The sequence below is a fragment of the Cyprinus carpio genome, chromosome A12 (genome assembly GCF_018340385.1).
Source record: "Cyprinus carpio isolate SPL01 chromosome A12, ASM1834038v1, whole genome shotgun sequence".
Classification (NCBI taxonomy): Eukaryota; Metazoa; Chordata; class Actinopteri; order Cypriniformes; family Cyprinidae; genus Cyprinus; species Cyprinus carpio.
In genome coordinates, this window is record NC_056583.1 from 20,485,713 (window position 1) to 20,513,457 (window position 27,745).

Genomic DNA, 27,745 nt, shown 5'->3' on the forward strand with positions numbered 1-27,745 from the left:
CTACAGTGGTCACCATATGCATTGTGTTATAAACACCTTAAAGGGATAGTTCACCCAAAAATGAAAATTCTGTTATTAATTACTCACCCTCATGTCGTTCTAAACCCGTAAGACCTCCGTTCATCTTTGGAACACAAGTTAAGATATTTTTGATGCATTCTGACAGCTCTCTGACCCTCCCATAGACAGCAAGGGTCCTTACACCATCAACGTCCAGAAACTTAGCAAGGATTGGTAAAATAATCCATGTGACATCAGGGGTTCAACCGTAATATTATACGAGAATACTTTTTCTGGGCAAAAGAAAAAAAAAAAAAGAGTTTATTCAACAATTTGTCTCCTCCGTGTCACCCTAGTGCCATTTTGGACAGTATCCACTCAACGCAAACAGTGTATGCTGTTAAAGTTAAACCCCTGATGTCACATGGATTATTTTACCAATCTCCTTGCTAAGTTTCTGGACATTGATGGTGTAAGGACCCTTGCTGTCTATAGGAGGGTCAGAGAGCTGTCAGAATGCATCAACAATATCTTAATTTGTGTTCCAAAGATGAACAGAGGTCTTGCGGGTTTGGAACAACATGAGGGTGATTAATGACAGAATTTTCATTTGTGGGTGAACTAACCCTTAAACGTGTGTTTTGGCTACTGGATCTACTGATGATCAGTAACTTTGAATACAAAGTTTTTTAGGAGGCAGCAATGTGTAGAAGGAACTCCTTCAGGAATATTATATGCTGCAAGAACTCCCAAATTGGAGCAGAGGGCTTTGGGTAGTTTACGTCATAGATGTAGAACCTTTTGAAGCATTCATTCACTGCTTGAAGTAAGGTCTCCTTTTCAACTGCCTCTCCAGTGGAAATGATGAAAACCTGGGAGGAATTTTCTTTGTCTCCAAGCACCAAGACATGTGGATCCTGGCTTGTCTCATTGTTGAGGTAGTGGACCATATTAGCACCAACCTTGAAAGAAAAAATAAACTTTAGTTGGCATATATGACAAACATTTCAGGGATTCAATATATTTTAAAAAATTAATCAAAGAAAAAAAGGTAAAAAGGTAAAACTGAAGCAGTCTTGTAGTGAATTAAAATAAGTTAACTCTAAAAGTGATGAATGACCATTAGTCGTGAGAACTGTGGATAAAAAACAGAGTCACTGAAGGAAAGAGTTTATGTACAGAGCAGTGTAATTTAATTGGCCTATATTATCCTCTTTTGGATTTTACTTTTCCTTTAGGTAGTAATATAGCTGTTTGTGCATGTAAAATTGGCTACATCAGAGGAGGGAGTTCATTACCATTAACAAACAAAAGTCTTTAAAAAAAAAAAAAAAACTCTTATACATCACTAAACTAAATAATTACTTACCTTGAAATGTTTCTATTAAATTGCAGAGGTTTCGCTGTTGTAATCTTTTCTTTACAAAGAAATCCATTTATCTAAAACATAAGTATAAACATGTTTAGTATAACACATTTAATATAAATGCAAAAATTGTTATAGTTTCATAAGAAAAAATTACTATATTTACAGGCTATTCCATTATTCCTGTAATGGCTTTAATACAACATGCATGGCTATATAAAACAATTATAGCCTATGTATGTGTTGTTGTTTTTTTTAACACTTTCAAATAATTCTGATACACTGACGAATGGCTTGTTTTACGCTCTGTTGTAGGAGTAACGTAACGTTATGTAGTTTGGGGCGCTGGTACGAATTTCTGCTAAAAGAGCGGATTGCCTTACGACTCTGCTCTTTCGTCTGAGTTTTGAACTTCTATAATAGAAAATTCAGCGAATTCAAACGCTTGGTGTCTGTCGCATAACTGATGTGTAAGCTCGGCTCGCTCGAGCAGCTTCAGTCACTGGTCCGATCCGATAAATGGTCCGTGCGGCTTTTCTAGCCTAAAGATTTCGGCACCCTTTACATTTCACCAGACATTTTTATTAACGTTAAGTAATACTTCTCTAAACGGTTTTGCTAGTCTTTCAGCTAATGTTTTTATTTATTAATGCTAGCAAGCAAACGCGAATAGCATATTCATCTACAATCGATCTGGGGAAGAACTGACTAAAGGGAATTAAAACTTCGTTTTTTTTAATAGTTTTATACGATTTAATTAACGTTTCAGTACACATTACTTAATGTAATAACAGTTATATACATCAAAAAAATTATATTAACATTATATTAACAGTTTACTTACCTTTCATAATCAGGCAGCTGCCGCTGATGTCCACTGAGTCGCTAACTGGACCGTTAAAATTTGAACCGGAGTGAGGCGGGAACCATATTTAACCCAACAGTTTGGTTATAACTAAAAATAACCCAACGCCGAAAATAAATGACTCAACAAATTTAAAATGACCCAACACAGTGACCCAATACGTGTAACCCAAAGGTTGGGTTAAAAAAGCAAACCAACGTTTTTTACTGTGTATCTTTAATAATTTTGTACAATTCTTTTTACTTAATTATCTCTACTTAATTTTTTATTTTATATAAATAGCTGTTTTTCATTTTTCAGTTTGTATTGATACTTATGATGATTCAGTTGCGTTTAATGCATTTAATAAAACATGATTTAGAACTGCTGTGCTAAACAGATGCTGTAAAACTAAAAAACAGAATCAAAGTGTAGAATGGTACATTGCACGAAAGAGTAGTTTAAAATGGGCGGGGCTTATGGGTTTAAATAATAATTATATTCTTTCTGCTCATCAATAATTAGTTTCAAGTAAATACTACATTTTTTTGTGTAATTACTCAAGTATAAATTATTGTTCAGACCTCTGTTGAGAAAACGGCGGAGCTTTGCTGATCACGTGGCATCTGTTCGTTTTCTTTGCGCGACTCAGGATGGACCAATCACAGGCGTCTGTGATTACTAGATGAGGCGTTTCAACTTCTAATTTGTTTATAGAATGCAGATCCTCCGAATTAAACGAAACAGCGACAGAACTAGAAACAACGAGCATAAATTCACACCAAAGAACTAAAACCATAACTAGGCAGTATTAGTAGCTAAAAGCTGGAGAATCCGCAGACCTTGAGAGCTAAAGTCAACAAAGTTAGAGACAGAACTAAAAAAGAATCAGAGTTAGAGGCGGAATTGGAATAGTAATTAAGCCATACATAAATAATAATTTGTTTAGTTTTTTTTTTCCACACGCAAAGCGTTTTTCCGAACTAGAGACTGCATTAGAACCCTAACCAAAGGTTGGAGACAGTATTACGTCCAGACCTAGAGACCGACAGAACTAGAACCATAGCAACAGCACAATTTTTTTTTTTTTTTTTTTTGTAAATATCTTCAATAAATGAAACATTCCTGTGATTTTAATGGATTTCAATGAAGGAATCCAGCATTTTGAGCCACTGCGCGCCCCCTGGATGAAGAACACGGTATCTGTCATAAAAATAAAATGCTTTGGACCCTCACTCACTTGTTCGTCTAGTTTCAGAAATGGTCGCCAGGAGGCTCTGAGCTCACGGAAAACGCCGGAGAAGCGGGTGAGCCCCTGACAGAGGAGTAAATCTGCAGATCAACACAAATCCTCCAGTTTCCACCTCCTCCAGCTGTAGCGGTCAGCTTTCACCAGCCGCGCGGCGCGTTCTGCGCTCCCGACCTCCGGATCATAACCTAATCACCTGTGCGCGTGTTGGACTTTACGGTAAGAAAATGATGAGGGTGTTTAATCTGAATCCAAACTGCAGTATTTAATGTGGCACGTGTGTAGGAATGTTGTTTTTCAGTGCGCCGGAGCGCGTAACGGAGCTGTGCGCTCCTGTGCGTTTGAGATACCCATGTATACTCGCATGCAACCAACACTTGAGATTGGTTTGTTTTCCCTAACGTGTTTTGTTCATCTTTATAGAAGCGTTTGCATGCTCATGGGTGATAAACAGTGGATCTCAGGTATAGATGGAGCGCATTGGCTGTGTTGGCAACCCGGGTGATCTGTAGGTTTCTTCGTAAATGTGGGTTAGTGGAACGAGCTGTGGGCACGGAATGAAACGGGAGTTTTGGGAAAGGCTCTGTGGGACTCGCTGTTGACTCTCATCACTGCAGATCTGCAAAGTGAGCACGCGGAGGAGAGGAATGCCATGCATGCGGTCCTCAGGAGCGTAGGTGTCTTTCACAGCACAGACAGAATTAGAATCAGAACCAGAGACTGAAGTAGAACTAGAACCGAGGTTAGACACAGGAGCAGAATCCAGATCCAAATGTCTTGTTTCACATCACTCTTGTGGATGATGTTGAGACGTGCACGTAGTTCAATAAGTTATGTTTTCAATAAGTTAAAAAAAGTATTCACTGATGTATTTATATTATGAGTGTGGTTTAGTGATAGACATATTGTCTGCTCTTTATTTGAATCACTTTAATTAATTTTCAGCCTCTGGTAACTGGTAACTGTTATGTTAGTCATAAATGAGTGCCTGCTTTAAATCTGGTTTTAAATTGTTATATTGTGCATATAACAGCAAAATCTGCTGATTTGCAAAATAGTTTTGCCTGTTTTGATGATGCTGAGCAAAGCAAAAAAAAAAAAAAAAAAAAAAACCTTTACATCATGTTTTCAGCTTTAATGTGCTTATAAAATTAACCAAAAAAGTCAAATGTCAAAAGTTTTAGAAAGATAGGAATGTCATTTATTTCTGGTGATTAAGGGATAATATGAGACTTCTTCACCTTAGAAATTGTAGTCAAATGCAAAAATGTTATAAAATGCATCATATTTTGTGGGAAAATATGACATACTAGAGCAAAACAGGCAGTATTTTTGGAATCAGCACCCCAAAATTAGTAGGAAACGCATATTGGATTTTATTCAGCAAATATGATGCAATGGAAAACATCAGTTTAAGTAGTTGAAGTCAAGCCTACTGACATACATGAGCAAAATAGCCATGTAATGAATGCGATTTGAAATGTTTTCCATCATAGAAGAAACCGTATGTGATGATAAATACGTTTATTTATATTTACATTTATGCATTTATCAGATGCTTTTATAGAGGAACGTAACAGAGCCAATAATAATTTGTAGCATCCAATACCAGGTTTATGAGAAAGCACTGGTTTGCATTGGTGCATCAAATTAAGAGGATCTGTTATGTAGAGTAGGCTAAGGCACTGTTTGACAATTTAAAAGAGATCTTCTCATTGATTATGTTTGTTTAGATTCTTATTTAAGTTCCTTCATAAAGAAAGACTCTTCTGTCAAAGTGTGCTGTCTTTATGGATATATTTATTCAGAAGAGAATAGAGAAAGTGTCAGCACAGGCTTGATCTTCCTCAAGTCGTTCAGATCTCCAGGTTTTCATCTCTTCCAGTAATTTAAAGGAATATTGTGGGTTAAATACAAGTCAGGCTTTATTGACAGTGGAAGAGGCTTAGAGATGAAGTCTATGTGAATGCATTTTTGTTTGCGTCTGCAGACTAAATCATAATTTTTTTCAACGGTTATCTACACCAAGTTACACATGATGTCTGTAGTTTTACGTCTGGTATATTAACAGATGCACTTTACTGTTTTCCCTCTTTCTGTAAGAGAAATCCCAGAATCTGTTTTTGTTTGTGTGCGTTTCATTTAATCATGTATCCGTATACGGTGCCCTGCTGTGTTGTGCATTCTCATTGGTGTTATTGCATTGTACATTCTCTTTGAAGCAGGTTTTTTTTTAAATTTATTTATTTTTTCTTACGTGGGTAACAATTGGAGCTAATTGGTCCAAAACTGTTGCAGTTTAGTGGGTGAAACTGATTATTTGTGTGGTGCTCGTTAGATCTGTCAGGGTCAGAAAAAGGCCTGGCGCTTTGTGGAAAGTGTGCCGAGCAAAACGATCAGGAAGCAGAGAAAAAAGGCTCATTAGCAGGACTGAAGTTTGTTTGCTTCTGTAACTGAGAGAATTAAGCTGTCTAAATGAAGTAAATGGGAATCACGTTCTCTAGTAGGAGTTATGGCAGCTGTTGGTGAAATAAGGCAGTGAATATATATATATATATATATATATATATATATATATATATATATATATATATATATATATATATATATATATATATATATATATATATATATATACTTCTCTTTAAAATTCGTGTTTGTGTCCTGACGGCAATTATAAACCAAACAAAAAAGCAAAGCAACTGAGCAGCTATCTGAAATGTGTCTTAGTTTGCTCAATGCAGTGTTTGTGTCCTGACGGCCAGGAGAGAGCAGACGGAAGACCCAGGACATTGTTTGAGCATGTATTCATTTACTGGAACTCTTGGCTATTCTCGTATATGTTCAAATTCAGGAAGGTAAAGACAGACAAACAGACATGCAACTTCCTGTGAGGAAAACCAGAACCTCTCCATACTCATTTATGTAAAATGATGCAAATGTCTGTTTTGGTCACAGTAGTATCTTGAAGAGCTGTAAAATATGGGTTTACAAGTATTTTTACAATGTTTTACTGTAAAAATTCAAAGTTTTAAGTCGTAAAAACTAAACCATATTCTCTTTAAAACTAAGTTGGTTATTGGGTTGCCACAATAGGAGAATAGAATACCCACAAGCCAAAGAATGGGACTTTTGTTCAGAATTATCTCTTTTAGATCTCTTTTCTCCTATATGATATTAGTATATGATAGAAGATTTTATTGTGTGATGAATAATAAAGTGGATATCATAAATCCAATGATTTTTTTTTTTTACTTTGTGTCATTATATTTTTATTTATTACAAATATTATATGTGATTATTATAAATTATTTATTTATAAAAAATGATCATAAATAAATGATTTTAGTAAATTAAAGATATTTTTTCCAAACAAATGATACATACCAATTCATACCAATTTGCAACTGTAGAATGGTGTTATTTTAGTGTTATCTATATGTATTATAAGTTTTAGTGATTTTGTTATTTAGTTTAGTGTAGTTGTTTACATTATTATTATTATTACTTTAAAATAGTTATATTTATTTCTATAGTTTAGTTTTAGTAATTTAGTAATTTATTTTATTACCTTTCTTAATTTATTTTTGGTTAGTTACCAAGACAGCATTTGTAATTTTTAGCATAAGATTTTTAAGTTTCAATTTTTTATCTAATTATATTTTATTTTATCTTAATGTCAATTAACAAAAACACTGCTGTAGAAGTATTATGATAGACTAGATGTTTACATTTTGTGTTTGTTTGCCAGGGTGTTGCCATGTGGTTGCTATGTTCTGAATGGTTACTACTAGTGTTCTAGGTGGTTCTTAGGTCATTGCTAGGGTGCTCTGAGTGGTTGCTAGAGTATTTTTGGTGGTTGTCACGTGGTTGCTAGAGTGTTTTTGGTGGTTGTCAGGGCATTGCTAGGGTGCTATGAGTGGTTGCTAGAGTGTTTTTGGTGGTTGTCAGGGCGTTGCTAGGGTTTTTTTGTGGTTATTGCGGTGCTAGCGTGCTCTGAGTGGTTGCTCCAGTGTTTTTGTTCGTTGTCAAGGTGTTGCTAGGGTGCTCTGAGTGGTGGCTAGAGTGTTTTAGGTAGTTGTTTGGGCGTTGTTAGGGTGTTCCAGGTAGTTGTTAGGTCATTGCTAGGGTGATTTCAGTTGTTGCTAGAGTGTTTTGGGTGGTTGTTAGAGCGTTGCTAGGGTGCTCTGAGTGGTTGCTAGAGTGTTTTAGGTAGTTGTTTGGGCGTTGCTAGGGTGTTCCAGATAGTTGTTAGGTCATTGCTAGGGTGCTTTCAGTTGTTGCTAGAGTGTTTTGGGTGGTTGTTAGAGCGTTGCTAGGGTGCTCTGAGTGGTTGCTAGAGTGTTTTAGGTAGTTGTTTGGGCGTTGCTAGGGTGTTCCAGGTAGTTGTTAGGTCATTGCTAGGGTCCTTTCAGTTGTTGCTAGAGTGTTTTGGGTGGTTGTTAGAGCGTTGCTAGGGTGCTCTGAGTGGTTGCTAGAGTGTTTTAGGTAGTTGTTTGGGCGTTGCTAGGGTGTTCCAGGTAGTTGTTAGGTCATTGCTAGGGTGCTTTCAGTTGTTGCTAGAGTTTTTTGGGTGGTTGTTAGAGCGTTGCTTGGGTGCTCTGAGTGGTTGCTAGAGTGTTTTTAGTAGTTGTTTGGGCGTTGCTAGGGTGTTCCAGATAGTTGTTAGGTCATTGCTAGGGTGCTTTCAGTTGTTGCTAGAGTGTTTTGGGTGGTTGTTAGAGCGTTGCTAGGGTGCTCTGAGTGGTTGCTAGAGTGTTTTAGGTAGTTGTTTGGGCGTTGCTAGGGTGCTTTCAGTTGTTGCTAGAGTGTTTTGGGTGGTTGTTAGAGCATTGCTTGGGTGCTCTGAGTGGTTGCTAGAGTGTTTTAGGTAGTTGTTTGGTCATTGCTAGGGTGTTCCAGGTAGTTGTTAGGTCATTGCTAGGGTGCTTTCAGTTGTTGCTAGAGTGTTTTGGGTGGTTGTTAGAGCGTTGCTAGGGTGCTCTGAGTGGTTGCTAGAGTGTTTTAGGTAGTTGTTTGGGCGTTGCTAGGATGCTCTGAGTGGTTGCTTTGGTCTTTACATGCTCTCCTTTGATTGTAAATCTATGTAAAAGTGAATGTAAATGGTTTCTGTAGCACAAATGGTGCAGGAATCATGCAACATCAAGAGTTTGTTTTGATCCCTAACCTTAATTATGAACAAAAGTAATATGTCAACTAGTAGCTGGTAACTGAATTTGCAGTCAAGAATGAAGTATGAGAGCACTATATAAACCTCTTCTAATAGACACATCTGGTGTCCATCCACTCGTGTGTCAGTAGAAAGAGCTTCAGGAAGTGGTTGGAGTTGTAATGGCTTTATGGGGGCGGGTGAGGACTGTGTGTTTGACAGGGTGTGGCAGCATCTGGGCCACTTGTCTCTGAGATTCCTGTTACTCAGCTGTTCAAACACCACCTCACGGATGTACCTGCAACTCGCTTGCGTTTTCTCCACACGTCTCACACACCGAGGCCTGCTGTGACTCACCCGCAGATAAGGTGCACACGCACGTGCCCCAGATGGGCTTGAGGACACACGCAGATTCTTGGAATATTTGAGGTGTGGAATCAGCAAGTGGTTAGTGGGTGACTATGTAACCTATGTAAATCTGTGTGCAGTTGTTTGTACTGTTATGATGGAAAGCTACAAACTGTCTGTCTGAAGTCTTTGAGAGGAACCGGTGTTTGGCTGTGAACGCATGTGGGACGTCCCAGAGGACAGGTTTATTGCTCAGAGTATGCTTTGCTGACCTAATAGAGGATCATTCATGGCTCATTCTTGGAGTTTCAATTATTCATTTAGGTATCAGCTTTGTTTTTCCCTATAAATACTTATGAGAAGTAATGAGAAATAATTATTTTTTAATTGAAATGTAATTATTTTAATCTTTTTTAAATATTAAATAATTATTATTAAATAACCATGCAGTATTCATCTTTGATTATTCTCTTGATTGATCCAATTGCTAGACGTATTTACACTATACTGTGCAAAATCTCTTGTGCTTCTATAATTATTACATTTTAAAAGCTCAGATCATTTTATCATACACTGATAAAAATAATTTTGTGGTGAAGTAAATACTACATAAAAACAAATGTAATTTCTACATTAAATAATTTAGTTAAGGCAAGAATAAAAAAAATTCTATATTAGTACTCAATTTAAGCTTGTAGAAGTTAAAGTTTGAACTTATAAGTATATTTTACTAAGAATTGCTTGTTATGTTTACAAGGATTCTTTAAGTAAATATCAAAGTTATGATCCCGTATTTCCCATCATGCACTGGGACATGAATAATTAAAAAGGTTACATTTTTCACTGTTTTCGAGTTGTATTTCAGTGTTTTATGGTTTAGGTTTAGCAACTTACTGTTTTGTTACATGTGGAGTTCATTTTCTACTCTAAATGATCCATTTATACTCAAACACTAGCCACTGATTTTTACCATCATTGTATATGGTGTACCAAGTATCGAGGTCTCTGTGTTCAGTTGGGAAATAATTATATTGAGTGGACATATTATCTTTGAAGGATAACAAGCTGTCTATTTGTTTACTTGCATGTTTGCAAGTGAACCACATGCTTTAATAGTATGGTTGTTTTTGAGTGTTACCTTGTTAAAGTAAATTTTATAAACTGTAACTGAGAGATATGTACTGGAGTATTGCATTTAACTAAATAACTAAGTAGATATTACTCATCAAACTCTAACTGGCCATGTTAAATTTACTTAATTCCTTTGCTAAATTTACCTAACATAGTTAAGTAGATTTTACTTGGTTCAATACTTAAAATTTACTTAAAATGTGTTAGTTCAAATTGTTACAATTTTTTTTAAGTAAATCCTACAAGTTATTTTTTTCCGTGTAGAACATTTTTATTAAAAAATATTTGAGTTCATATTGAGATGTCTGACTTTTGATTGTACATTGATATTTGGCAAATATAAGTTAGAATTTTTATCCTCTCTAGGAAATGCTTGAGATTATTGGTATCTTTTTCTTAAGCAGAAGTCTCCATTTGCTCTCCATGTAATCTCATTAAGAAACAATCAAGATTAAAGAGATCTCACGTCTCTCATATTGCTTTGAAAATCAGCATTGTTTCAGAGTTGAACAGGAAGAGACGTGAGCGATTCTCTTGGGTTGTGTCTGGTGGAATTGACAGGAAGCAGATCTGGATTGAATTTGAGCTGTCAGGGGAAGAGCCAATGATGTCATATCATTACCAGCTGCCCAGAAATATGAGGGGCAATACGCATTTCCCACCACATATCTTCACCCTTTTACTGTTTTGTACTCTATTACACGTGCACCCCAACAAAAAAGCTTGAGTTGATCATAGGGCTTTTACCATTTGAGTACAATTTAAATATTTGTCCAAATCAGAAATCTTATAGCATGATACAATAAAAAATACAACAAAAAAATGGTTATATGTAATATTGCTTCATCTCATTTGATTATTTGTTTTGGAATAATTTGGAACATAATAGACGCAAAAAAACAAAAAACAAACAAAAGATGCAATTATTAAATTAAAATAAGGATCACCAATTTTTTTATGTAATTGAATTAAGCCGCTTATGCTCACCAATGATTCATTTATTTGATTACAAAATACAGTAAAAAATTGTAAAATATTATTAGAGTTTAAGACAGAGACAGAGCTGCAGGCTAGTTCACATTTGAAATGTGATCGCAGGATGATCTCATGGCTTTGAAGAAGCCCTTTGCTTCATTCGTCTGTGTGCCTGGCTCTACATATTTGCCCCAGTTCCTCTGTGAGAAGTATTTGGACGAAAGACTGTGTGCATGCAGGGTGGAGTGCACTATGACATCTTCTCCCTGGCTGTTTTTACATGAGAACTGAAAGTCAATGTCACACACCACTCCTAGAGAGACTATATTTTGGTGCTCTACCCCACAGTTCACACCAGCCCGTATGTACACACACATGCACAAATACACACAGACAGACCGTCAGTCTTCAAGTTTGTGCTAATATGCATGAGATTCCAGAACAAAATCAGAATCTGGTGATACCACAATCAAGATGTTTTGACAGATTTCAAAAGAATGGCTTTCCCGCAAATTAAAATTTGTAAAATTTGTATCATTTACTTGCCCACATATCGTTCCAAACCTGTATTGTTATTTTTTTTCTCCAGTGGAACACAAATAGGGATGTTTTGAAGAATGTCTAAATTGCTCTTTTTTCATACAGTGTACACTGACCAGGGGCTCTCAGACTCTGAAAGGCACCAAAAAAGTATAATAAAAGTAGTCTGTATGACTTGCATAAAAGCTTTATGTATGAAATGGCTTTGATTTGCTGCTGTCAGTAAATTCTGGATTAATCTGCTCATGTGCTGATACTGTAAGAGAAATCACCTGTCCCCTGCACCTCCGAGCCATAAAGAGACAGTTCAGTGGTGCTAAACATAAAGATTTTTGGTGTCTTATTATAAATCATTCACATGTGGAGTATTTCTGTGCCATACTTTGATGTGATTTCATTGCACTTTAACATCTTACCGTGCACTATGCATGACTGAATGTCACGGTCCTGCTTGTCCCATGTAGGTGTAAGAGAGTGGCAGCTTAAAATAGAGCACTCTTTGTTTTTTCTTAGATTAGTCATGTTTGTCAAGGTATGGAGCCACAGACAACGAGATGTTCAAAATAAAGGCAGCTCTCCTGAGCGGTTTAATTCCAGCCTCCTGCAACTGAAATGATGGAGTAAGCTTTTCTTCTCTCAGAGACTGCGGGTTAGACGCACCGCCGCGGCTCTAGCATGTTATCTCTGAAGCGCTGTAGCTTTCAGAGCGATACAAAGTGATTTTGTTCTAGAGCATTGAGGGATGCACTCAACAGGGTCTTCGCAAAGACTCCAGTTTTTGCGTTTGACTGCATATTCTGAGTGTGTTCATTCAGATGTAGAGGAAGGGAGATCGAGAGACGTGTATCCTAAATACTCGCAGATCAGCGCCATTGCCCTGAGGCAGTTTTAATGTGATGTATTACACTGACTGTGTTCATATCTGCTTCAATAACTCAAAGTTCAAAGGACAACTCTTTCAGTGTTTGGCCCTGTCAAAACCACTAAGAGCTGAAAGCCTCCTTACTGACCTCAAGGCGAGTAAAAAGCATTTCACATTTAACTCCTTTCTGAAGTCAACAGATATCAGAATCGACCCTGTTTGCTTTCTAAATGGTTTTGTTATTGCATGTTATCCCTAAAGGGAATTGTTTGTCTTTGTAGTAGTTTATTAAAATGTTTACTTGCACCACCTATGACAACGTTTCCTTTTTCATTTGATGTAGTCCATGCAGGATATTTGGTAATGTTTAGAAGTCGACCGATTGATCAGCTGGCCGATTAATCGTCCAATTTTTGGCATTTTTCAATTAATCAGCATCGGCCGATTGTGCTGCAAATTAGGCCGATTTATAGGCAGGCGCACCGGCGTGCAGCTAAGCATAGTTTCGGAACTTCCTCTGAGGCTGCGTGAGAGACGGAGCAGCACACACTCTGCACTGAAGCAGCAGCTTGTTCACACACAGCTTCAGCTAACGGCAGGGCAAAATAGCCCGGTTCGAAAGCAGAATTCCGTTGTTATCCTACTATAATTGATGCCGGAAAGTTATCATATTCATAAGTGCAACAATTCATTTGCATGTGAAAGTAGAAACTTCTGGGCTGATTATAATGTGCACATTAACTTTCCTCATGAAATGTGTGTGTAGGTCTGACAATAGCCTCCAAGATGTCAACCGCTCGAGGCCAGCGCACTCTTAAGCAGTTATGAGCAGCAGGCTCAATATATGTCTAGATAATGTGTGATATGTGTAATATGTGTGAAATCTTTTATTTTTGTTATCACTATGGCTATTTGACTTGGCAGTGTCCAGTGTTTCCTATAAATTGAGTTATAAGATAAAAAACTGACATAATAAAATAAAATACATCACTTTCGTTTTTATTTGAATGTATCTTTGAAGGGAAACAACTGTCTTCAGAAAAGCTTTGATGTCACTTTCATTAAGGCTGCATCCAAAAAATTACTCAGAAGACATACTTCCTCCATGCAGTATGAGGCAATGACTTTGCAGGCAGCGTTTTTGCATGAAGGCACCTCATGAAACATGATTCTGACAGGCTTCTGAGGCAGAGTAATGGTTAAATTATCTATAGCAAAATATAGAGAGCTTTGGTGATAACTATGTGGATTAAAAAAGCCCATATCGGGCGACCTCTAGTAATGTTAAGAATAGCCAGATATCTGTTTAGTTATTGTTGTAGACTACAGCCATCCTAAATATAGATGAGTTTGTTTCTTCATCAGAACAGATTTACAGAAATGTAGCATTGCATTACTTGCTCACCAATGGCTCCTCTGCAGTGAATGGGTGCCGTCAGAATGAGAGTCCAAACAATCACAATAATCTACAAGTAATCCACACCACTCCAGTCCATCAGTTAATATCCTGAGAATTGAAAAGATGCATGTTTGTAAGAAACAAATCAATCAAGACGTTTTTAACTTTAAACCGTTGGCGTTGCTTGCAGTTAAAATATGAGTACTCTATCCATAATATTGCTTTCTTCAGTGAAAAAGCAGTCTCATCTGAATCAGGCGAGAAATATGCACAGATACAAGCAAAAAGAGTCCAATTCCATTCTAAACAAATATGTTGGCATATTTTAATGTTAAAAAAAACAATAGTGAATGGACTTTTTCACTGGAGGAAGCATTATTATGGATTATGGACCTGTATTTTGTCCAGAAGTTACGGTTTAAAGTTAAAACGTCTTAATTATGGATTTGCTTCTTGCAAACAGATTTTTGCATCACAAGATGTTAATTGATGGAGTGATGTGGATTATTGTGATATTTTTATCAGCTGTTTGGACTCTCATTATGACGGCACCCATTCACTGCAGAGCATCCATTGGTGAGCAAGTGATGGAATGCTACATTTCTCCAAATCTGTCCTGATGAGCAAACAAACTCATCTACAATTTGTATGGCCTGACGGTGAGTAAATCTTCAAAAAAAAAATTATTTTTGGGTGATTAATAAAGACATTGTCAAAACTTCACAGCAGTTGTTAACCGTTTTACATTTTGGCGAATTGGTGATTAATGCAAATGAATTCATGCAATCCATTTGTAAGTTTTCATCCAAAACATTATGTTCCACTGACATTATATTTAGGGGTGGATCTTCATGCCATTTTTTTTCTAAAAATTATACATTAAAAAAAACTACTACCTCCAATAAATTATATCAAACAACATTATTATACTATCATCAACTGTTCATCATTTAAATTAAAAGAACATTACTTGGACACATTCACTTCAGATAACAGATCACTCTAAATTGTAATGTAGACTTGCATTTTCTGTAAAGCTGCTTTGAAACAATGAGTTTTGTGAAAAGCGCTATATACTGTAAATAAATTTTAATTGAACTGAATTGAATTGAGGTCAGATTGGTGTTTTATGTAACGCCCATTTTCAATGGATAACTTGGCAATCTAATGAATAAATAGTAGCCTTCCCTAAATTTTGTTCTTGTTACATTCTGTTTTAAGCAGAAAATTGTTGTTATGAAAGTGAAATGAGTTATGCATGCAGTTTGCAACATGTAAAATAATCACTATATTCTTAACAAATTTGTCTTGCAATTCATTTGGTGTTCACAAATATAGACGTACCTACAAGACTAATGCTCTGAGCCATAATGGATTGACACTGACCTAAACAGCTGGCTTTCTCTGTCTGTCTGTGAAGTCAAGCTGTGTGTGCATTCTGGCTTGCCATTTCAGCCTTTAAACGCTCACTCATTTACATTGTCTGATATTAGCAACTCTGTGTCCTCCCTGAAGTGCTGTCTGTCTTCTCTGTTGTGCTACTTATTATCATAATGGTTTCAGGCACAGGAAAACAACTCGTAAAACAGCAATTTGTTGAATTGGGCCGTTAAATGGTGATCAGACCGTTATGCTAATCAGTTTAGGCTCTGCAGAATAGTTTAGTAATTATTTAGGATGTAGTTAATGACTTGTATGTTACAGAAGTTTTGTGCTACTGACATGATAACTGATCGTATCACTCACTGAGTAAATTCGGGTTAATATTTTTGCCTGACAGCATGCTAACAACATGCATGTTAGAAAGACAAAGAGTGTTTCAATAAAGCACAAATCCTAAAGGCTTCAGGCTCAGTTCTTCGGATTGCCTTCACACTTTTTTTTTGCATGATGCAAAACATGTTATTCTCTGATGTGCAAAGTGCTAAAACAAGCCCATCCCTCATCACCCGTCCTGCAGGAGCCTCAGTGTGCCATGGGGAAAATATAATCATAATAATGATAATGTGTTCAGTCTGTCTGCAGGCTGGGAGGGGAGGTCCAGTCCTCTGAAAGAATGCTTTTCTGTCTAAATGAACTAGCGTTTGTTCAAGACGTCTTCACTAAGGCTCCAGTATACAAGCACATACGGAAACAGTACCATTTAAAAGTTTGGGTTGTCTAAGATTTTTTGTATTTAAAAGAAGTATCTTATGCTCACTAAGAATGCATTTGTTTCATCAAAAATAAAACAGCAATATTGTGAAATATTATTATAATTTAAAGTAACAATTTTCTATTTATATATATATATATATATATATATATATATATATATATATATATATATATATATATATATATATATATATATATATATATATCATAAAATTTAATTTATTCATGTGATACAATTCGGGTTGCAAAGGGGTGGACAACTTCCAGTAAATTTCCGGAAACTTTCCAAACATCCCTGGAATATACCAAAAAATCCTGGAAAGTTTCCAAAATTTCTGGAATATTTCCTAAATTTACTGGAAACCTTTTTGCAACCCTAGATGCAATGCTGAATGTAGTGATCCTTCAGAAATATGCAGAACCATTTCTTATTATTCAGTATTATTCAATAATCAATGTTGAAAACAGTTGTGCTGCTTCATATTTTAGTGAAAACCCTGTTATATTTTACCAGGATTCTTTGATGAATAGAAAGTTCAAAAGAACAGCATTTATTTGAAATAGAAGTCATTTGTAACATTATAAATGTATTTACTGTCACTTCTGATCAATTTAATGTATCCGTGCTAAAGTATTAAAAGTATTCATTTCTTATTAAAAAATCGTACTGACCCCAAACTTTTGAACAGTAGTGCATAATTGTAATTTTGCTTCTATATTTACATCTTTGGCTAACGGTAAAAGCAGCTGGACAACTGAAACTTTAGTTAGTAGGATTTCTGAGCGTTGGTAACTGTATCCTTCAGTTGTTCAGCCAATTCCTCTGAACATCTAAATATAAACATTTGTACAGTAAACATGATCCCTCCCTTGGTATGATAATGACGTGATTTTATTTATTTATTTATTTTTTCTGTAAGGATGTTTTTCCGTTTTCAGTTCTGGTTTACCCTGTGAGATGGTGTTTCAAGCTTCTGAGCTGAGGAGTCTGTGTGTCAGGATTTTTAACTGAAATTTTTATTGCAATGTGACCTTGTCCTGGATTTACATCCCAAAAAGTATGCAAACTTTTGGGCTATTCCATTAAAATGGATGAATACAGATTTTTACTTTTTTTGAATGCACATAAATGACTTTCATGTTGTTATTTTCACACTATTTTGCACCAGTTTCCCTTGAAGTGAAGATTTTGTGTCTTTGAACACAAAACAAATTTTCTTCTCAAATGACTGCAATATTTGTCAATTCTATGCATTTGGCAGATGCTTTTATCCAAAGTGACTTACATTGTATATAAAGGTTTTTTTTTTTAAGTTCACTACTACACTGCTATATTTGTTTACATTTATGCATTTAGCAGATAATTTTCCAAAGTGACTTACATTGCAGTCTAAGCCGTTTTTTCCTTCGGAATTGAACCCATGACCTAGATGTTGCTAACACCACACTCTACTACATTTATTTCCTTTTTTTCTATTTGCATTTGGCAGACACTTTTATCCAAAACAAATAAAGGTATGTATTTTATTAGTTCCTACATTCTCTGGGAATCAAACCCGTGACCTTTGCCATTGTTTGTGCCATGCCATAGCTGTTTGAGCTGCATTTTCCTACATTTTCCCATACCTGGTAAATGCAGTGAAATCAGCTGTATTAAACTAATTCCAGATGATCTGAAAGAGTTCAGTTGTTCCTGGAGAGCATCTGACTCAACTGTGTTACTCATGATCATGTTGGGTTGATGTTGAGTCCAGATTTAGTGTGGGTCTAGACACAACACTGCTAGTCAGCAATATCAAGTACCACCACTGTCTGCCCCGTCCAGGGCTCTCAGGAGGGGGTAACACGCTTCAAGTTCCATGTATCCACCACATTTAGCAGATGTGGCTTAACAGGGGATCTTAGTCACATAGTCTTATGGAAAGAAGTTCTTTATTGTCCTATTCCTGCTGTTTTTCTTGAGTCATTGTGTGGCTGTTCTGCTATCAATACAGGGGCTTTTCTATTTCTTTTGGCAGGGTTTGTTGTTAAACTTGACCCATGCCTGTCATTTCCGGCTGGGAAAACCATAGGGTGTGTCTCCTCGGACCCTCTGTTACTTTTAAAACAGCATGGTGCGTAATTTTCAGCTTGCACTGAGCCAAACTAAATGAGCCCTTACAAGCACAACTCTTGCTTATTGTTCCTCGAATCAAGAGTTGAAGTGATTGAAGTCGCAGCTGCTGCTAATTTCAGCACAGTCTCGTTCCCCAGCGATCCTTTGCGAGATGAAACGATATGACCCAGGGGTGCGCCTGGCAGATCTTATTCCCACAGGATGAAGAGGAATTTTTAGACCGACTTTCATTTGCATGGGCTTGATATGGCATTGAGTGTAGAAGACTCAGCAGGCTGGCTTAGGGTTTCAAGGTATATCAAAACGCAAGTATAAACTTATTTCTGTCAATCGTATTGTCTTGGTTGCCATGGAAAGATTCTCAAAGCTGGTCTTTTGAGTCTCTACACAGAGGAATCTAAGACTCACCTCAAAAGGAATTGAAACCTCATATCAGACAGAAGAACTGAAAGTATGTTAGGTAACATTTGACTGAAGAGTGGGAATTAGTGCATAGATAAATAAAATGCAATTATAAAGACACTGTCCTCTAAAAATGCAGGTTTTGTGAAAAAATTACATGTTGTAGACTTATAATATATGTATTTTATAACATAAGAGTATCACATTCTTTTAGTCTAGTGATGATTTGCACCTTTATAAAGGCTTTGGGCGGCTAAAACCAAAGTTGATTAAGTGACCAAACAACTAAAAGCTGGACTATTTGTTGTCATGTCCTCACAAGGTAAGGCACAGTTGGTTGCTATTGTCCAAACCTCTGTCTTATAGTTGTTTTATCTGCAGCCTTGCAGACAAGTTTAGTCAAGAAGCTGTTTACGAAGCAGGCATCGATCTGGTCTAAGATACACACTCCGCATCTGAATTGGCACACTGAGTCAAAGCTTTCCTGGTGCTGAGGGAGAGATTCATATTTTATCTGGGGTTTTAGGAAAACACCTCAGTTGGAGGTTGTAGTGGTGAATTAAACCCTTTCTGTGATTTCTTCTTTCCTCTGTGGTCCAGTGAGCCAGACACGTTCCAGACAAGATCAGTGATCCATTTAACCAGACTTTGCACAGCCCCCTACATTTTCACAACTCAGAAGTTTTGTGCAGGAAGTTTAAGGAGTCAGACAACAGAGTTTGTCATGCCACAGATCTTATTGCACTAAAAGTTGACTTCATGTCCATGCATAATAATGATTTCTGAAGGATCATGTGACACTGAAGACTGGCGTAATGGCTGATGAAAATTCAGCTTTGCATCACAGAAAAAAAATCTATTTAAAAGTATATTAAAATAGAGATCCATTATTTTAAGTTGCAATAATATATTTTTTTTTCTGTATTTTGATCAAATAAATACAGTCTTGATGAGCATAAGAAGCTTCTTTTAAACAACATTAAAAATCTTACTGATCCCAAACTTTTGAATGGCTGTGTATATACAGAAGACAAGAAATTAAATATTGCATCTACACTGAGTAGATTGCTGTCACTTCTGAGTGCCCATTCGTATAATAAATGTAGATAAAACATACTGAACATTTAGAAAGTGTTTATTTGATGACTTCATGCAAAGCTTCTTTTCTACATAATTGATCTGAACTGTACTTGCACGGGCCTTTTTAACACCTCAGCAAACGTGATGACCCAGTGATGCATTTCATCACCTCGTCTTTCAGTTCTGCTGCATGGCGAATAAAATTGGACTGGAAAACTAATCAGGTTTGCTGGTGACTTTTGACCTTGATTTGCATTATTTTTTATTACATTTACAATATTTCTTATCCTGCTTGTGATGGATTCTGCTTTTAAATGACAATTTAATTATGATGTGGGAATGTTGTTTTATGTTAAATGCTTTCTCCTATCTTAGCTTAATATGCAGGGACAACTGTAAGCAAGTAATTCATAGTGTATTCTCTCAAAAAGTGCAAGCACTAGCTGAGTTCGAAAAAGCGTATATGCTGTAACAGCAAAAATGACTCAAATAACGATACATGCTTTGGACAATGCTGTTTGTTTGTCTGACCAGTGGAGGCCAAGGGATTGTTTCTGAAAACTGTCCTTATTTTTGCAATGCAAAAATCATAGTGTTGCAGAAAATTATGGTAGCTTGTTTCTGCTATAAGATAAAAAATAAAAGGTAATTTCAATTATTCATCTCAAAGTTCTCACATTTCTTAACTCTTAACAGTTCTGAGGAAAAAAATGTGAAATAAACTCAAAATTGCAAGATATACACATCAGAATTGTAAATTCACAATTACAAGGAAAAAAGTCCTAATTGTATGATATAAATTCAGAATTGCAAGATATACACTCAGAACTGTGAGGGATAAACTTGCAATTATATATATAAGTTGCATTTCTAAGGGAAAAATTCAGAATTGTGAGATGTAAACTCAGATATAAACTCGCAACTACAGTATATATGAATTGCAATTCTGAGAGGGAAAAAATCAGTATCGCGAGACAAAAATCATAACTGCGAGATATAAACTCAAAATTATATATCACTCGCTATGCTGAACAATTATGAGGAAAAAAATTGTGAGGTAAAAAGTCGCAATGACTTTTTTATGTTATTATTCTGTGGCAGAAATAAGCTTTAATAAAAAGTGCATACATCACTTTTTAAAAATTTAATGTTGCCTTTATTTTTATTGATAGTGTAATCAATACTCATGAAATCCGAGCACACCATTTACCAATCAATGCTGTATCAGTGAACGCCTGTGAAACTAAATGTGGCTGAATGATTATCCACGTTTATCGACTCAAAAGTGATCCTTCAGCAGTGGAAGTGACATAGTATCCGTGTTTTATTCCATTGACCCTCTAGATCTGAAATTGTCTGTAAACTGAACTCCTCACAGACTCTAGATAGAGACAAGATTTTTCAGCTTCTGCTCTCAGAAGAATTCACTTACAGCAACATTCAACTTGTGACCTTTTGAAGCTCGATGTATTTGAAATCATTTCTGTCATCTTGGCACAGGCCGACAGATCAGTCTGCCCTGGGGGAGCGGGAGCGGTTGATGACCTGTCGGCCCCCGCTTAAACGTGTATACACACACACATAATAACAGCTCCGCAGTGTGTGTCACTATTTGTTTACATCCGGACTATGAAGCAGGAAAAGAGTGCAGTCCAAAAAGGGTGGATCCATGCTTACTATCACATTACATCAGAGTCTGTTTCTCATAACGAACAGCCTAAAGGGCAAGAACACCGATAAGAGCGCCATCCGCCTCCTGCCCGGGTCATTGGAAGATAACTGTTTTCAAACGTGATTGCTTGCTGTGTTATTTTGTGCAACATAATAGTTTATGTCTGTTTTTCATACTGCTGGAGTCCCGTCATGCCCCTGCCTTGGTAAATGACTTACAGATATTACAATTAACTGAATGACATTTCACTGTTGTGTGCTAAATGGATTCCCTTTAACAGGCCTTAAATTGAATTTAAAGATGCTGAAGCGAAACCATTTATGTCTTTTTTAATTAATCATGACATTACTTTTTTTGAATGGTGCAACAATAAAATGTTTGTAGGGTACAGTGGCAGTGATTGCACAAAGCATTAAAGGATGACTAAAAATGTAGTTGCTCGGTTGCAAAACATCTAAGGCATAAAACATATAAGGCAGCATACACACACACACACACACACACACACGCACGCACGCACGTACACATATATATATATATATATATATATATAAATATATATATATATATAAAGACTGAACCTTAAGACCCCATTATTACAAACTATTTAAAATTGCCGGATTTTACTATCCTAGAGTTGCTCTATTCTAATTAATGAATAATGATCAGATGGCAGAGAGAAAAAGTTATGAAATTAGTGTTGAGTTAATTGCATCTTGTGTTTCAGGGTGTAAGAACAGAAAGGCAGTGTGTCCTATATAATAATCTGTTTCCCACTCTCTGAGATGAATGCTGGGAGGAGAGAATGCAATTAAAATTCCCTGCTAATGAAACCTGTTCTTGCAGCATTCAACAGATTTTAATTGGCTGTGCTCATGCAGAGCTGATAAGAAAGGTAGATTTTCCTCTCTCAATATTAGCTTGAAATGAAGGCTGCACACATTTCATTATATTATATAAAATAAAGATTATTCAAATTATCATTAACGCTTTATAAAAACGCTTTAGAAAACTGAGTACCAAAACAAACTTGTAGCCAATCAGCAGTCAGAGGCGTTCCCTTCAGCTATGAAAAAGACGCATTGATTTCCACACCCTATAAGCCTGGAGCATCTAAGCCTCCTCCACTGTCTGTTTCAAGCATCAGCTCCCAAAGTTTGTCCGAAAAGTAAGATAATATGTTTAATACAGCAGATAATAATACAGCAGATTCCGCCATAATCGTTGCCGTGGTTTTTTTGGTGATTTGAAATATCAACATTGGCTACCAGAAATCACGTACCCCACCTTTAATGGATGGACATGCAGAGAGATAGAATGATAAACAGGAATATAGCAATATATCCATGTTTATGGAAAAAAAAACTCCCAGTGTTTACGTTAGAATAAAATTAGATTTGTTTCTGAATGAGATACTGTATGTATTTACATTAATCTTTGCTGCTGCTGATGCAACACACACTGTATGGTTTAGCCTTAATTCAAATAAGGCTGAAGCTGTGGTTTGTAATGAAGAGAAATAGCATAAGACTGACTTTACCTGCCCCGGGCCCAGGCAATGTGAGACACAAGTTTTTGTGGGCGTGTCGCTGATTTATAGATACAGTTGGGTTTTATAGCTGTATAATTTCCCTCTTAAACACTGTAGTCATTTCTAGATTTTATTGTTCTCGTCATTTTATTTTATTTTATGATTTGATTTGATTTGATTTGATTGGATTTGCTCTCTGCAGGCTCTGTTTTGATAAATAGCTTGTGGATTCACAAGTATCTGAATGACATTTTACTGTTGTTTGCTATTTTGATTCATTTTCTATGCCTTCAATTGAATGAAACAAGACATGCCCACGTAAAAACCACTTATTTAAGAGGTGCATTTTACATTCATCGCAGCATGCCTTTATTTGTTTATGGCGCAATAATATTTGTAGAAAATAAGACATTAAGTCATGTCTATGTTTACAGAGTATTGGAATAAAGAGACAAATTACTTCATTTCCTTGGTTTACATTTTCCCCTTACAGAGCTTCGCGATTGGCTAATTGCTGATGTCATAATCTGCAGAATTCCGTGTGATTTGGTGGGATTGGATGGATAAATGAGCTCTCTGTGTTGCACTCGCGTCTCCTCTAATCTCTGTTGACCCTGTCAGGAATGAGAGCTCTATTGTTTCTGGCTGCTCCTGTCAGTGCAAAGCAACAAAAATCATCATTGTTTCTGCCACTTTCCCGTAGCTGCCGTCAGAGCTGGCTCAGGATTTCCATAATCCTGCTGCTTAATAAATTAATGAATGCCTAATCCATTTCTGACCCTCACAGAGGTGCGAAGCAGACCACTGTGTTTTTTCATATCTTTCTTGATGTAGGAGAGCTGACAGTTTGTCAGGAGTCAGTCACTGGGAATATAATGTGGTCTCATCTGATTTATTCTACTGGGATTCAGCTTTGATTTCAATTTTTATGATGTTTACATATGTAAATTCCACAGGCATCAGAATATTGCATTCAGTGCATTTAGTGCCCAGGGTTGTGGCCGGAGCACGTCTCTGTTTGCATGGGCGTTGTCTGGGGCAACAGGCATAAAACTGAAACTGAATTATGATAAACCATGAACTTTTTTTTCTCTCTCTCTCTCTTTCTCTCTCTCACTCACACACACACACACACACACACACACACACACACACACACACACACACACACACACACACACACACACACACACACAGATAAAGATGCACAGTAGCATGTTGGCCGGCTTTTTTATGTATCAGCCATAAATGGATATTATGGTTTGATGTTGCTTATTATAGCTGTTTATGTATATGATAAGGTGGGTTTCTCAAAGCCTTTTTATATTCTATACTTTATATCTCTTATTCTATACTAATAAGATTTATATGTGATACTTTTAAGATTGTTATGTTTATTGTGTACCACCAGGATCTCATTACTGCTCAAGAAATCTACATACCTCAGTACCGCAGCTCTCAGGCTTTACTAGAGTTGATGCAAATGTGAAAAGCAATGAAATCTGCCAAATACCTCGAGCATACAATAAACATGCAGACGAGCTGCTGAAGAATGCAATTACCTCATGTTTCGATTCACTGCTTGCATTTGCATGCAGGACTGCTTCACTGCACGCAGGCCAGATTTCACAGCACTGCAGATGAGTGTTTCAGGAGAGGAGCTAAATGGCACTTTATCAACACGATCAGATAAAGTTCTTCCTGGATCCGATGAAGGAAGTGTATTTCTAGGATAAAGGAAATACAAACAAAACAAACTTGGCAACTGAGGGAATACGCTCATCCAATTTAAAGGAAAAATTCAACAAAAAAATAAAAAACTGTTTAAAAAAAAAAGTAAAAATTTACTCACCCTCTTAAGACGTAGATGAGTTTGTTTCTTTATCAGAACAGATTTGGAGAAATGTAGCTCACTTGCTCACCAATGGATCCTCTGTAGTGAATGGGTGCCGTCAGAATGAGAGTCCAAACAGCTGATAAAAACATCACAATGATCCACAAGTAGTCCACACCACCCCAGTCCATCAGCTGTGATGTTTTTATCAGTTGTCTGGACTCTCATTTTGATGGCACCCCTTCACTGCAGAGGATCTACTGGTGAGCAAGTGATGGAATGCTACATTTATCCAAATGTTCTGATGAATGATAAAACAGGCAGAAAACAAAAAGCTTTAGACTTGCTTCAAGCACTGAAGTGGTTAAAAATAATATAGTAGAGGGCAGTAATTGTGCAGCATTGCAGTCTCACATTTGTGTTGCTATGCTGCAAGTGAACGCGGCTGTGTCAGGACCCGTGTTAGGAAATGTATACAGGTCTGTACCCAGGGGATATGGTCTCCATGCCAACCAGCTGACCATGAGATTACCGCTGAATAATCACAGACCCCAGATCTGATCAGACAAGGCGATAGAGAAGTGTGAGCGTGCAGAAATCGAGAGATGATAAAGATATGTATCTCGGGTGGTTGTGACAGGTTGTGTTTGTAGATGCATGTGTGCACATGCATGCTTTGTGTCCTAGTGTACACCCTTGAGGAACACCTTTTCAAGGACAAATGCTAAGGGCTAATTAAAACAACAGCTCATCTAAAAATTTAAGTGGTCATCATTTACTGCATGTTTTTATAAATCTATTCCTTTCTTTTTCTATCATAGTATTTATTAATATTTTAAAATAGCCTTTTTTTCATTATTTATTTTAATTATAGCTTAAGTTTTAGTCATTATATGTGCTTTTGTAGTCTTTATTATAAAAATATAATTTATTATTATTTTGTATTAATTAAATTATTTAATATAATTATTTTATTAATTGTATTTTTTGTTATTTTATTGTATTATATTTATTACATTTTATTGTTTTTAAATATTGAATATTATTATTTAAATAATAATTTCATTTCATTTTTTTTATTTTTTATTATTTATTTTAATACAATTTTACGGAATCCCGCACATGACATGCAAGAAAAAAAATGTAAATCTTGCGCACAACATAATAATTTGTTCCCTTGTTTTAGTAAATCATGCACACACCATAATAATTTGTTCCCTCATTTTACTAAATTGTGCACACGGCATTACTAAATTGTGGCTATGTTTAAGTCGAGTGAACAAAATTTTTATTTATAATAAGTATACATTAATCGTCTTTATTATCATATTTATGTTTTATTTTTCAGGTTTATTTCAGTTACAGAAAACAATTAATTTTTTACATTTTAGTTTTAGTTAACATCAACAACACTGCTTCAAACATGGCATATTGTAATTTTTTATGCAACACAAGAACCAACATGGCACATGGCAAGTTTGAAAATTATTTGAGACCTGTACGGCAAGATTTTCAGCAAGTAACAAGCAATAATAAAGATGAGAATGAATAGATGCTTTATATTTCATACTTTGTGCAGGATTATCATTTTTGGTGAATTGTTGGTATAATAGACATTGTTCTAGGTTCTGGTAGTTGATCTTTTTGCTGTGTTGAGCTTCAAGGTCGCACTGTCTTGTTTTGGCAGCTTGAAATCACTCCTCTGCTGTCTTGCTCTTTTTTGGCAGCAAACACTTCCAGCTGCACCAGCAAAGACAGTTTTTTAGACAGAGAAGAAAAAAACCCCCAGAACTATACAGTTCAAGCAGTTTGTCTCAGCATCTTCACACTGACTGTACCACACTACTGGTGTGGCGGCGTTGTGTATAACTGCTATAAATATATAGAAATATATATAGGTATAAATCTGATCTCGTTCATCTTTAAATACAAATATCAAATATGGCATTTGAAGACACGTTGTGGCAGGTTTAATGCCAAAGACATCGAACATCATTGGTTATCACGTAGTGTTGCTTTCGTCAACAAGAATTATGACTAAATATCGTCGTCAACGAACCTTTATCACGTGATGAAAACGAGATGAGACATAACGAAAATGCTGGTCATGTGACGATGATTATAATTAAATGTATAATGCAATATTGTTGATGAATAAAAATGGGACTAAATGTGGTTTACAAAATAAAAACTATGCTAAAATGTCTCTTCATTTTCGTTGACCAAAACGAGACAAAACAAAATGTTATAACGTTATTTTGTCTTGTTTAGTCGCGTTATTATTATTATTTTGCAGTATTTCCGTTTCTGTTTCCACTGCGTAGACACAGGTGACGTCACTTCCTCAAGCCCCACTTGCGGCATTATTTAGAAGACGACAACAAACAATGTTAAGCGGGATTTATACTTTTGCCTGGCTCCGCCCAAACAGCCCACCCTCCCAAACTTTCCACACTCACAAACTTACCACACTCACAAACGAAATATTATATAAAACGACAAATTGACACTAAAACCATCTGTCCTCCGGGAATCACCGGTGAGAAGTCATTTGCCAGTATGGCCAGTACAAGTCTTGTGATGAATGAGTTGCTGAATTAATAATTTCTTTATGTACAAACTTAAAACAATTTTAAACTATTGGCTGTATTTCACATCAAACACAAGACAGCTTTAAGCAAATAGTGTATAATTAATATCTAAATGAATTCTAATTCTGTTTTATACAATAACAATAAAACGTACTTCAAATAAGAAGCCTTGGACAAACTATGCAAACTTTTTTTTCCAAAAAACGTTTTCCGTCAAAAAGCACCTGATGGAGTTTGAACTTCAGATGAAACTGCTTCTGTTTTACACAAACGCTACAAAAAATGCCATGCACGTCGCCATGTGAAATAAGTTCACGTGCACTCAAAGCGAACTTCCAGAAACACCGCGATGGCGCCATATTTTCTGCGCTCACCCAAGCGAACTTGCGGACGCGTTGAGTATAAATCAGCCTTGACACAGAGAAAGGGACCGATGGCCGGGCAGCCGGGGTTCATGTTTGGGAGAAAAATTTGCTGATATTTTTATTTTATTTTATTT

At 36.3% G+C, this 27,745-nt stretch overlaps 1 protein-coding gene and 1 long non-coding RNA gene across 3 annotated transcripts in view; one reads left to right on the forward strand and one right to left on the reverse strand.

Annotated features, from left to right (window-relative positions):
* Nucleotides 1-294: 294 nt before the first annotated feature.
* On the reverse strand, nucleotides 295-2,033 carry LOC122147112. The gene is made up of 3 exons (XR_006161430.1): nucleotides 1,533-2,033; nucleotides 1,370-1,440; nucleotides 295-962 (listed from the first exon to the last, which is right to left on the reverse strand). It is a non-coding gene; the product is annotated as an uncharacterized LOC122147112 (long non-coding RNA).
* A 1,436-nt stretch (nucleotides 2,034-3,469) lies between these two features.
* LOC109087158 (receptor-type tyrosine-protein phosphatase epsilon-like) overlaps nucleotides 3,470-27,745 on the forward strand; it is a 73,044-nt gene continuing 48,768 nt past the window's right edge. Inside the window, exon 1 of one of the 2 annotated variants that reach the window (XM_042768040.1) lies at nucleotides 3,470-3,678. The gene's annotated coding sequence lies outside the window, so the exon portion shown is untranslated. The remainder of the gene's footprint in view (nucleotides 3,679-27,745) is intronic. The other variant, XM_042768039.1, reaches the window with a different exon arrangement.